The sequence below is a fragment of the Terrapene carolina genome, unplaced genomic scaffold (assembly GCF_002925995.2).
Source record: "Terrapene carolina triunguis isolate 2854851 unplaced genomic scaffold, T_m_triunguis-2.0 Scaffold50989, whole genome shotgun sequence".
NCBI classification, from domain to species: Eukaryota; Metazoa; Chordata; order Testudines; family Emydidae; genus Terrapene; species Terrapene triunguis.
Window position 1 is genome coordinate 1 of NW_020715340.1, and position 13,070 is coordinate 13,070.

At 46.2% G+C, this 13,070-nt stretch overlaps 1 pseudogene; it reads right to left on the bottom strand.

The window, feature by feature from the left end:
• Positions 1-8,431: 8,431 nt before the first annotated feature.
• On the bottom strand, positions 8,432-11,498 carry LOC113405800 (annotated as a pseudogene).
• Between the last annotated feature and the right edge of the window lie 1,572 nt (positions 11,499-13,070).

The window sequence follows — 13,070 nt, forward strand, 5'->3', positions numbered from 1 at the left end:
ATCATAGAAGATCAGGGTTGGAAGGGACCTCAGGAGGTATCTAGTCCAACCCCCTGCTCAAAGCAGGACCAACACCAACTAAATCAGTACCAGGGTTTTGATTTAGTACAGCTCCCATCCCCTTCTTAGTCGTTGCCAATTGCAACACAAATAACTGTCCCACCCAGGGATATGCTAAAGGCAGAGCCTGAACGAAGCCCTGTTTTAACAAGACCATGTCTTGCTGCTGTTGGGCGCCCAAGTCTTACTGTGCTCCCTCCTTCAACAATTCACGCAGCAGAGCTGCCTTTTTTGAGAATCCCTCAATGAAACCTTGGGAGAAATGAACCATTCCCAGAAAGGATCTAAGATCAGTTACATCTGTGGGAACTGGGAGTTTAAGAATACTCCAGTCTCTGTTAGTCAAGGGAATGTCCCTCCTGTCCCAGAGTGACTCCAAGGTAATTTACTTGATGGGAGCACAATTGGGCTTTCTTTAAACCCAGCTTCCTGAATCTTTTGTAATACTCTGTGCAATACCTCCAGTTTTTTCCCCCCACAGCTCTGAGTGCAAACCAGGATATTATCCACATATGAAATGACACTGTCTTTATCAGGCATCGCATCCCACCTTTTAAGTACCTAAGCATGACAAATAATAGATGTATTGTTCCAGCCCACGAGAACCTGGCAAAACACAAGTGCTTCCTTTGAAAAGTAAAAGAAAATTTGTAATAGCTGTCCTGATGTAAAGGGATAATGCAAATAACAATAATAATAATAATACAAAAATTGGTCAACTCTAAAACTGAAAACCACTGAGCTCCTCCTACAATGGAGGTCATCACCTCCTGATACTTAGCCACTAAGGGGGCCATCCGTGCGGTCACCCAATTAAGGTGGTGGAAATCAGTCTCCAGGTCCTGCTGTCACTTTTAAGGATGGCCAGAGGGCAGCGTTATTGGGGCTTGACTGTTCTAATAAAACCCATTGGCTTAAAAGCCAGTCAATTGCGGTGTGTGGGTTTTTTCAGGCTGGCTTCTGCCTTCTTTGGATACCTATACTGCTGTTGGGGAGGCAAATCAGAACCTGTAACTAGGAATTTTGCAGTCGTTTTACTTTTACCATCTTCGATTTTATTTTTGGCCCATAGCTCCTGGTATTTTTCTGCAATGGCTAGAACTTCTGGGAGCCATGGGGGCCACATCCATTCTTCAGATGCCTTAAAGGCTTCTATCCAGTAGCTTGCTGAAATCTCCCCTGGTTCCCAGGAGGTGTTTCCCATTGGACCCTGGTAGCAAAATCAACCATCACTTTTAATTCTCTCAAGACACCCACTCCCGGGATCCCTTCTCCTCCGAAATCCATTAAGCCAAATTGCCCCTTAATTTCCTTTGCCCCACACAATACAGAATCCTTCTGCACAAGGAAACAAAGCACTTTGCCTCATTAAATCCCGGTGAGGTCTTAACTCCAGCCGGAGATTTAAACAGGCTTTTATTTTGGGTGCTCATTAAGGATTAAGTGGCACCTGTATTTAACAACACATTCTGTCCAAATGCCTCTCCTTCAAACTCTACATAAACCTCCCCCCACCTATCTGCATCCAAATGTGCTGCTATGGGGGAGCTAGGGGCACCCGGCCTCCCTAAGGAGAGGTGTTGGGAGGTGCACTTGGGTTCTTCCCTTTGGGTACCTTTGGCTTGTACCTTAGGAGCTGTTTCCAAATTTCCACTTGCCAGGGACCAGGGGCTGTACCCTGGCACCTGTCTCCCTTCTCCTGTCCTTTTCCCCTTGCCTTCCTTTAGACTCTTACCTGGGAGAGCTATTGCTTTAAATGGGGTTGCTTCATGAGGAGCCACAAATCCCCTTACGGCCATAAAAAGAAACAGCAATTTTTGAGCCTATTTTTTTTTAATTGACTATTTTTCTTAAAACTGTTTTTCCGGCAATCATTAGGATCAGTAGCAGAGTTAACATTCCTATTGCTTGGCAACCATAGCTTTAAAGACAGTAGAAATACTTTCAGCTCCGGCATTAACCCTTAACTTATAAAACAAAAAAGAAGTGGAGAGGGTGGGGGAAGTTAGGGGAATGTGGAGAAAGAAGAAGCGGAAGGAGAACATAAGAACGGCCATACTGGGTCAGACCAAAGGTCCATCTAGCCCAGTATCCTGTCTACTGACAGTGGCCAGTGCCAGGTGCCCCAGAGGGAATGAACAGAGAGGGGAAGAGAGGATGGGGGTGTGGAGAAAGAAGCGGAAGGAAGGGAAACCTAAGCCAATTTCCCTGCTGCCCTATCCTGGGGAGAAGAGTCTGACCTCTACCCATTGTTCCCCTCCTTGATTACCCCCTTGGGGACCAACCTTCCTCACCCTGGTGTTTATTATGGGGGCTATGGATGCGGGTTTCTGCAACTCTTCCAGTGTTCCAAGCAAGAGACTGTACAGAAACTGCCTGGAAGGGCCCATGATAAAAGGAAGCTCATGGAGATAATTCCTTTCAGAATTATAATAAGGATACAAGTCAGGATCCTCTTCTGATGCATCCCCCTGCCCTTCCCCGTTTATGACTTTCTCTAATCACTGCCACTGTTCCCTTCTGATCTTCCAACATGGCTTTGAAAGCACCATTTTGTCTTTTACAATTCCTGCGGTCTCCCCTGGGAATCCTTCAGTACGGCGCTATCAGCTGTTTCGCTCTCAAGTGTCTGCTGTTTCAATGCAGATACTTCCTGTTCCAACCGATTACTTTCTCGCTCACTGTTACATACTTGCTTCTGCATTGTCATGATCTGTGCTGTCTTTAGGGTAGATGGGGGGGGGGAGTTATTTTATTTTATTCTTTTGATTTTATTTTTATTTAGGTTTTTTATTCTTGCCTTGAGCTGATCTGTCTTTTTATTTACTACTATTACTACCGTCAGGGTTCCACCCCCCTCTCTGAACTCTGGGGTACAGATGTGGGGACCTGCATGAAAGACCCCCTGAGCTTATATTCCACCAGCTTAGGTTAAAACTTCCCCAAGGCACAAATTCCTTTCCTTTTCCTTGGATGGTATTGCTGCCACCACCAAGTGATTTACACAAAAATTCAGGGAAGGGTCACTTGGAGCCCTATCTCCCCCCAAATATCCCCCCAATCCCATTCACCCCCTTTCCTGGGGAGGCTTGAGAATAATATACCAACCAATTGCCTTAGCAATGTGAGCCCAGACCAGACCCTTTGTCTTCAGGACACTGAAATCAACCAGGTTCTTAAAAGAAGAACTTTATTTATAAAGAAAAAATATAAAAGAATCACACACCTGCAAAATCAGGCTGGAAGGTAACTTTACAGGGTAATAAAAAGATTTAAAACACAGAGGATTCCTCCCCCTCCCCCCCCGGGCTCAGCTTCACAGTTACAAAAAACAGGAATAAAACTACCTCTGTAGCATAAGAAAATTCACAAGCCAACCTAATGCATTTCTTTGCCCTACTTACAATTTCTGTTGTTTTAGATGGATTATTCCAGGTATATTTTCAGGAGATATTGTACCTGCTTGGCTTCTCCCTCCATCCGGAGAGGGAACAAAACACCAAATCCTCCCCCCGCCCCCAGATTTGAAAGTATCTTCTTTCCTCATTGGTCCTTCTGGTCAGGTGCCAACTAGGTTATTTGAACTGCTTAACCCCGTACAGGTAAAGTGATTCAGTACAGCTGGAGGGATTTTATGCTACTGTATACATAAAGGGGAAGGTTGCTACCCTTCCCCTTACATTTATGACAACTACCATCTGCTTACAGTGTTGCAGGAATGTCTTGGGGCCGGTAAAGCTTCCAGGCTTCCAAAAGACCATTACCATGTTCCTGTACAAAACCAGTCAAGCTGTTTCCCAAAATCATTTCCAGCTGTTCTTTCTTTCCAGATGTTCCCTTTCCTCCTGACATAATTTCTTACTCAACCAGGCTACCAGACCTGGGCCCTGACTCCCAGTACTGCAATGTATCCATACATTGACTTGTGGACTCTGAAATGGGGAAATTACAGGGTGCAACTCCCTTCTTGCACAGCAAACAAATAAACCGTTTGTACCAATCGTCCCCTCCTCTCCATCACTCCTGGCAACTGGTTTGCCAAATCTGTGACCCAGGTTTTTCAGAACCCAAAGCAATGGTAACTTAACGGTTTTTCTTCAGGTGATGTCAGAAATAAATCAACGGGGACACAGCTCCTCCATTTAATAAAATGATTGGCACAAACAAAAGTGCTTTTATTTAAAACGGCTTTTTATTAGGTTTGAAGCACACACACATCTATATATGCTGGAGCAGTAGAGTTAGAGCAGTCAAAACATTTATATTTACCGAACGTTTGAAATGCTTTTGAGGAATCCACAACCAGCCTTCCAGGAGCCCTCCTTCTGTCCAGTTGCTGAGCACTTGAGGTGCCAGATCCTTGCCCAAAGAAAAGCACCTTGGACTGCTTCAATGCGCACTTTCGAACTAAACTTGTTATACATTTTCTTTTGACAAAGCACATAACTTATAAGAGCCCCGAATAGGCTACCAATTTTTCTAGCAACAATTCATTATTCTCCTTAACCGCAAAGCAGCTTTAGCAAAAGACCTTACCAACACAGACAACCAGATTCAAGGTCAGTTTTTTACATTTTCCCCCTTCTTCTGAATTTGTCCTTTCACTTTATTATTTTTACTTCGTAAAACTGCAGTGTGCAGCTGTTTTTGTTCTGTCTTCCTAAGCAAGGCCAAATTATTCCTATGTGGTGTGCTTGCTTCTTTCTAAGTGCACAAGATGGCTGCGAATTATGTCAAATCCAGTTCCTTTACACCAAAGGCACCACTTCTCTCTAAGCCTCATGAAACTTTGGATCCAAATGCAAAAGGATAATTACATAAGAACGGCCGTACCAGGTCAGACCAAAGGTCCATCTAGCCCAGTATCCTGTCTGCCGACAGTGGCCAATGCCAGGTGCCCCAGAGGGAGTGAACCTAACAGGTAATGATCAAGTGATCTCTCTCCTGCCATCCTTCTCCATCCTCTGACAAACAGAGTTTAGGGATACCATTCCTTACCCATCCTGGCTAATAGCCATTAATGGACTTAACCTCCATGAATTTATCCAGTTCTCTTTTAAACCCTGTTATAGTCCTAGCCTTCACAACCTCCTCAGGCAAGGAGTTCCACAAGTTGACTGTGCGCTGTGTGAAGAACTTCCTTGTATTTGTTTTAAACCTGCTGCCTATTAATTTCATTTGGTGATCCCTAGTTCTTGTATTATGGGAATAAGTAAATAACTTTTCCTTATCCACTTGCTCCACATCACTCATGATTTTATATACCTCTATCATATCCCCCTAGTCTCCTCTTTTCCAAGCTGAAGAGTCCTAGCCTCTTTAATCTCTCCTCATATGGGACCCGTTCCAAACCCCTAATCATTATAGTTGCCCTTTTCTGAACCTTTTCTAGTGCCAGTATATCTTTTTTGAGATGAGGAGACCACATCTGTACGCAGTAGTCGAGATATGGGCGTCCCATGGATTTATATAAGGGCAATAATATATTCTCAGTCTTATTCTCTATCCCCTTTTTAATGATTCCTAACATCCTGTTTGCTTTTTTGACCGCCTCTGCACACTGCGTGGACATCTTCAGAGAACTATCCACGATGACTCCAAGATCATTTTCCTGACTTCTTGTAGCTAAATTAGCCCCCATCATGTTGTATGCATAGTTGGGATTATTTTTTCCAATGTTTCTGGTTTAATCATAGCATCCTTTGGGACCACAATAAATTCCACTGAACTAGGGAGCTGTGTTATAAAAAACAGTTTTATCAGGGCCTATATCAGCCTGGTGTCCTTCTCTGGGGTGAAAACCATCCACGGTGTACCTGCTAATAAGACTGGAGTTGTTGCCAAATCCTTGGCCTTCTTGAGGGAAAATGTACACTTCGCTGAAGTAAACTCCTTTATCAAACCAGGCACTTTTCAGTAGCCATGAGGAATATTCCCCAAACAGGCCCAATTTCTTTCTTTAATATGGTGGCACAGGTCTGAATTCGGGACTAGAAACAGGCCTGGATCCGAATCCCTGTAAACCACCGAAAGTGGGGGATCTATTCAAAAATAGACGTTCTGCAGCTATCTCACATTCAACACTGATTTCATTTTATACACATTTGCAGCATCTACAAAAGATGTGTTCAGAAAAAATGTGATTTCTACGTCCACATCTACACAGATAGGGACATCATTATCCATATCATAGGATTAGCTTGGAGATATATTAAGGAGTAAACTCTTGAAGGACCTAGACTATAACTACTTTGGGAATCAAATACAAGGGTATTTTGCCAAGTTCCAAATCACTGACTGAGGAATTCTCTCCTTGGGGAATCTGAGACCCAAAGAACTGAACAACAGTGTAATCATATGCAGTTTACTTTTGTTAGTTGTACAATTTGGGGTGTGCAGCTATTCACCATTTCAGAATGGAGATTTCCTCGGTAGCATGCCCAATAGCATGCCGTATTCTCTCCTGTTGACTGAACGGCACTTGTGTTTCCTCCAAATCATCGTGGTGGTGCGGGAGAAAAGCAAAAACAACATAAGAAATGATTATTTTAGTAAATGGTTATTGGTTAAAGACCCTAATAAATCTGAGCTTCATTCAGTCAAATGAAACTAATAGCCAATTATGGGAGCAAATAGACTTCAGAAAAAAAGAGAAAAACCCACATCACAGAGAAGTATAAGACACTTTCAGTTTCATATACAATGAAGTTCCAGAGCAGGTGATATATATGACTCAGAATCAGGAGAAGAGATTCTCCCATAGCATTCTTCTCTGATCCATTCAAAACTACGTCTCTCAGCACTTATTGAATCATCTTATTTACAAAAGTTAGCAGCATCGTAGTGGAGAAAAACACCCAACCTTCCCGTCTGCAAACAATACCAACTCAGCAGTAAAAAGCCCAGAAGTGGCTTTGCCAATAGATAGACACTGGGGCTTATACTCTGAATAATCACAGAGTTTGGGATCCATTCAAATTCATCTCCCAGGTCTGTGACGCTTTCATCTCCAGCTTTAATGAGCCCAAGGTCTGGTCTACGGTAGGAAATTAGGTCAGTATAACTCCATCACTCAGGGGTGTGGAAAATCCACGCCCTTGAGTGAAGCAGTTAAACCAACCTAACCCCCAATGTAGATAGCAGTAGGTCAATAGAAGAATTTTCCTGTCAACCTAGCGATCACCTCTTAGGGCTTGACTACACGGGCAAGTTTCTGCGCAGGAAAGCAGCTTTCTGCGCACAAACTGCAGACATGCACACACTGCCAAGCCACTTTGTGCGCAGAAACTCCTCAGCGACAGCGCTGCAAAAACCCCCACCTCAACGAGGGTCGTCAGGCTATTTGTGAAAAGGTCCAGCGCTCTATTGCCAGGGTAGACACTTGACTGGTTTCTGTGCTGTCATTGGCCTCCAGAGCTGTCCCATAAGGCCTCAAGTGAGCGGTCTGCTCATTGTTTTGAAGTCGGCTGCCCCTGGAGACATGCGCCCCTCTCCTTTCAAAGCACCTTTTCTGACAGCCTTGGCGTGCTGTGCTGATCTGCTCCGGGACATAAAGCAAACCACTAATGTGGAATGATCATGCTGTTGAACACAGAGGCATGTGTGTGTGTGTGAGTGTGAGAGACAGAGAGAGAGAAATTGCTGTGCAGAGAGCCCAGGGAGGAGGCGGGGGCTGATGTCGGGGTCTCCCTCTCCCTCAGGGAACTGGGATTGTCTAGTCTGCAGAAGAGAAGAATGAGGGGGGATTTGATAGCTGCTTTCAACTACCTGAAAGGAGGTTCCAAAGAGGATGGATATAGACTGTTTTCTGTGGTAGTAGATGACAGAACAAGGAGTAATGGTCTCAAGTTGCAGTGGGGGAGGTTTAGGTTGGATATTAGGAAACACTATTTCACTAGGAGGGTGGTGAAGCACTGGAATGGGTTCCCTAGGGAGGTGGTGGAATCTCCTTCCTTAGAGGTTTTTAAGGTCAGGCTTGACAAAGCCCTGGCTGGGATGATTTAGTTGAGGTTGGTCCTGGTTTGAGCAGGGGATTGGACTAGATGACCTCCTGAGATCCCTTCCAACCCTGATATTCTATGATTCAGGACTGGTTGCTTCCTGCTGCTGTCTGAACTTACAAGACAGCATGCTGACACACACTCTGTCCCCCACAAACACACTGTCTCTTTCCCTCCCTCCATGCACACACACACACTCCCTGTCACACACTCTCCCCCACCCTTCAGTCAATGTAGTAGGATGCCCATGGAACAATGGGATTGGGAAATCTGCCTTATGTGACGCTGTGCCTGCCCCATGAGGCATTGCAAACCCTTCCCAAAGCACCCTGGGACAGCGACCACAATGCACTGCTGTCTGTGCACTGCTAATGTGGCTGCGCTCCAGCATCACAAGGAGCACAGTGTGGACACGCAATGGCGCTTTAATTCCAGCGTTTTAATAAAAGGGGTGTAACTCGTGGTGCAGAAACCTACCAGTGTAGACTTACCCTACGGAAGGTATACGCCGATGGGAGAAGCCCTCCCATCGGTGCAGGTTGTGTCTTCACTGAGGAGCTACATCAGTGTTTTAAATGTAGACAACCCCAAATTTAGAAGCAAAGGGCAATTGCTAAGGACAGAGAGCTGAGACCGCGGCATCGCGTGACACTTCGGGAGGTGGCAGGGTAGAATGTGAAAAACTCAACATGGCTCAGAAAGAAGGAAACACTTCTGGGGTGTTGGGGAAGGCGGTCTCACCACCTCTCTTTCTTGTGTCACAGAGGCTGAAACAGCACTTTCTTTCCTGCTCCTGTTCTTTGTTATATTTAAATATATTTTAAAGAAGAAAAGCAATACCCCCCCTCCCCGCATTCAGCACAACCCAAGGCAATGTGAGAACAACTGGGAATGAGACAATCTGTCGACGAAGAGGGAATTAGATGACTGTAACCATTACTTTGCAGTGAGAGGAACAGTACAAATGTGCCTGCTCCATGAGACACTGCAAACCCTTCCCAAAGCACCCTGCGGCCAGATGCATCTGAAGAAGTGGGTTTTTTTACCCACGAAAGCTCATGCCCAAATAAATCTGTTAGTCTTTAAGGTGCCACCGGACTCCTCGTTGTTTTCGTGTAAATGTGATGCTCCAGGACTGTTTAGACTAGGAGAACTGATCGAGGTTAGGTCAGGCCACGAGGAAGTGTGCTAGATAATCGCAGCCATTATACACAGACTATGTTTTACTGAAAGAATAGTTGTGTTTTTACCTGGCAATATCGGGTAGATTTTATGTCAGTGGAGTTCACTGCTGTCAGCCTTAATGCCCCAACCTGGGGCTGTGGGACATTCCTGGTAGGAGAGGGACACACTCCCATGACTCATAAGACAAAGGAGTTAATAGAGCAAGAGGACTCACCCCAAAGAATGGTGAGCTTTAAAAGGCACAAGAGGGCAACTCACTGGTAGATTTGAGAGACCACGGTGAGGCAAATGATTCAAACAGCCTGACAGGCCACGATGTGGGAATCAGCAAAAGTATTAAAGAAAAACAATGTTTTGTTGGCTCTAGACAAGGTTTTTGTAACATTGATCTCCCTGGGGCATTCTCGGATGGTAAATAAGGGCTGAGGGCTGACAGAAGCTTTTCTTCCAAGAAGCATCTTTGGGGTCTCTCTCCTGTGTGGATCCTCCGACGTGCAGGAAGGGCTGAGCGCTGAGCGACACTTCCCCTGCACTAGCAGCATGGATAGGGGCACACACCTGCATGGATTCTCCGATGTGCAATAAGCCAAGTGAAGGTTTTCCCACATTCACAGCAGTCATAGGATCACGCCCCTGTGTGGATTCTCTGATGTCGGATAATAAGGGATGAACTCGGACTGAAGCTTTTCCCGCACTCGCAGCATTCATAAGGTCGCTCTCCCATGTGGATTCTCTGTGTAATAAGGTGTGAGCAGCAAGTGAAGGTTTGCCAGCATTCATAGAGTCTCTCTCCTGTGTGGACTCCCTCATGGCTAATAAGGGTTGAGCTCCGAGTGAAGCATTTCCCGCACTCATAAGGGGGCGCTCTCCCACATGCGTGCTTTGATGTGTAACAAGAGCAGAGATTCGAGCGAAGCTTTTCCTGCACTCGTGGCATTCGTAGGGTCTCTCTCCCGTATGGATTCTCTGATGTGTGATAAGGGATGAGCTCTGAGTGAAGCTTTTCCCACACTCGCAGCATTCATAGGGACGCTCTCCCGTGTGGGTTCTCTTATGTCTAATAAGGACTGAGAGCTGAGAGAAGGTTTTCCCGCACTCGTGGCATTCATAGGGGCGCTCTCCCGTGTGGATTCTCCGATGTGTAATCAGGTGTGAGCGCCGAGCGAACGTTTTCCCGCACTCCCAGCATTCATAGGGTCTCTCCCCGCTGTGGCTTCTCTTATGGTCAAAAAGGCCTGAGCGGCTACTGAAGTTTTTCCCACACTCACTGCATTCATAGGGTCTCTCTCCCGTGTGGATCCTCTGATGTGCAATAAGGGACGAACTCCGAGTGAAGGTTTTCCCGCACTCACAGCATTCAGAGGGTCTCTCTCCTGTGTGGAGCCTCTGAGGTGCAATGAGCCGTGAGCTCAGCGGGAAGGTTTTCCCGCACTCATAGGATCTCTTCGCTGTGTGAATTCTTTGGTGTTCTCTAAGGTGTGAGCGGCTACTGAAACGTTTCCCACACTCAGTGCATATGTTGTTTCTTTCTCCTGTAGGGTTTCTCTTCTGGGCTGTGGTTTCCTTCTGGTCCTTGGGAGTTTCCCAGTAATCAATGGATATACTCATGTTCTCTCCTGTCTGGTTTCCCTGCTCTCTCTCTGGCCTGTGCTCACTCTCACAGGCTGTTCCCTGCTCATGACTCATGGACACATCCCCTTTGGAGCTTTGTGATAACCCCACGTATGGTCCCACTTGCTCAGCATCTTCCTGCTGAGGTTTCTGCTCCTCGTTCTCATTCAACATCCCATTACCTGCTGAGAAAGAGAGAGAAACCTCAGAAACAGGGATGGAAAAGGCGAGGGCAAACCAAAATAAGTGCTAGAGAGACAGAAAAAAAATCAGGATCCGAATCCCACCAAACTCTTTCCCACACAGGGAAAATCTACTTCTACAGCCCATGGGAGGGGAGGTCAAGACAGGAGCTACTGCCAGGGGTCAATCAGGATGGGTAGGAAGCCATGAGCGATATTTGCCATGAAGCTATGACAGCTGCTTGGAGCAGTCCTGAACTCAGAGAGCTCAAAAGGTCCTTGTAGGGAATCCCAGCTGTTTCCTTGAGGCACTCCCAGCTTTTGAACTGGTTTCATGATTCCTCACCTGTGTGGGCATCCCTCCAAATCTCTCTTTCCTCTGAGCCCTGGACATCTGGGACCCCTGGCTTTACCTCTCCTTCCAGCTGGGAGATCACATCAGATTTGGGAACTGGAAACCCTGCTTAGAGAAAAGAAAACAAGTGAGATCAGGGGAGTTCATGGGACATTCGTCACAATAAAACGTTCTAGTCTTTTAACTCCCATTTTAAAGCAGTAATATGCTGGGGCCACCTCCCAGGTGCTCAGATGTGTAGGACACGCTGCTTAATGAGGGGTTTAACTATCCCCATTTCTGCTGTGAACACACACAGCCAGACAATCAGGCTGGACAGCTGTGTGTCTGGGGTGGTTTAGACACAAGAAATCCTGCATCTTGGTGGGGGGGTGGGAGAGGTAGACGAGATGACCCTTGTGGTCCCTTCTAGCCCTGTGGTTCTAGGGTTCCCCTTCCCACCTCTCCAACACCCTCCTTTCCACTACTTGGTGCCTCCCCATTATTATTATTTCTATAATTAATTTATTATTATTATTACTGTTGTGCCTAGCAACCCCAGCCAGGGACCAGGACCCCAATGTGCGGGAAGTTCTACAGACACAGAACAAAGAGACAGTCCCTGCCCCCAAGGCGCCGACAGTCTAAGAATCAGACAAGAGACGTATGGATTCAGAGAGATGGGGGGACACAAGGAAAAAAAGGGAAGAAGGAGGATCTGGGGAACTATAGGCCAGTCAGCCTCACCTCAGTCCCTGGAAAAATCATGGAGCAGGTCCTCAAGGAATCAATTCTGAAGCACTTAGAGGAGAGGAAAGGGATCAGGAACAGTCAGCATGAATTCACCAAGGGCAAGTCATGCCTGACTAACCTAAATGCCTTCTATGACGAGATAACTGGTTCTGTGGATATGGGGAAAGCACTGGACATGTTTTTCCTTGATTTTAGCAAAGCTTTTGATATGGTCTCCCACAGATGGCATGGACTGCACCCTCAGCAAGTTTGCAGATGACTCTAAACTGGGAGGAGTGGTAGATACCCTGGAGGGTAGGGATAGAATACAGAGGGACCTAGACAAATTAGAGGATTGGGCCAAAATAAATCTGATGAGGTTCAACAAGGTCAAGTGCAGAGTCCTGCACTTAGGACGGAAGAATCCCATGCACTGCTACAGACTAGGGACCGAGTGGCTAGGCAGCAGTTCTGCAGAAAAGGACCTAGGGGTAACAGTGGACGAGAAGCTGGATATGAGTCAACAGTGTGCCCTTGTTGCCAAGAAGGCTAACGGCATTTTGGGCTGTATAAGTAGAGGCATTGCCAGCAGATCGAGGGATGTGATCGTTCCCCTCTATTTGACATTGGTGAGGCCTCATCTGGAGTACTGTGTCCAGTTTTGGGCCCCACACTACAAAAAGAATGTGGACAAATTGGAAAGAGTCCAGCAGAGGGCAACGAAAATGATTAGGGGGCTGGAGCACATGACTTATGAGGAGAGGCTGAGGGAACTGGGATTGTTTAGTCTCCAGAAGAGAAGAATGAGGGGGGATTTGATAGTTGCTTTCAACTACCTGAAAGAGGGGTCCAAAGAGGATGGAGCTCGGCTGTTCTCAGTGGTACCAGACGACAGAACAAGGAGCAATGGTCTCAGGTTGCAGTTGGGGAAGTCTAGGTTGGATATTAGGAAACACTATTTCACTA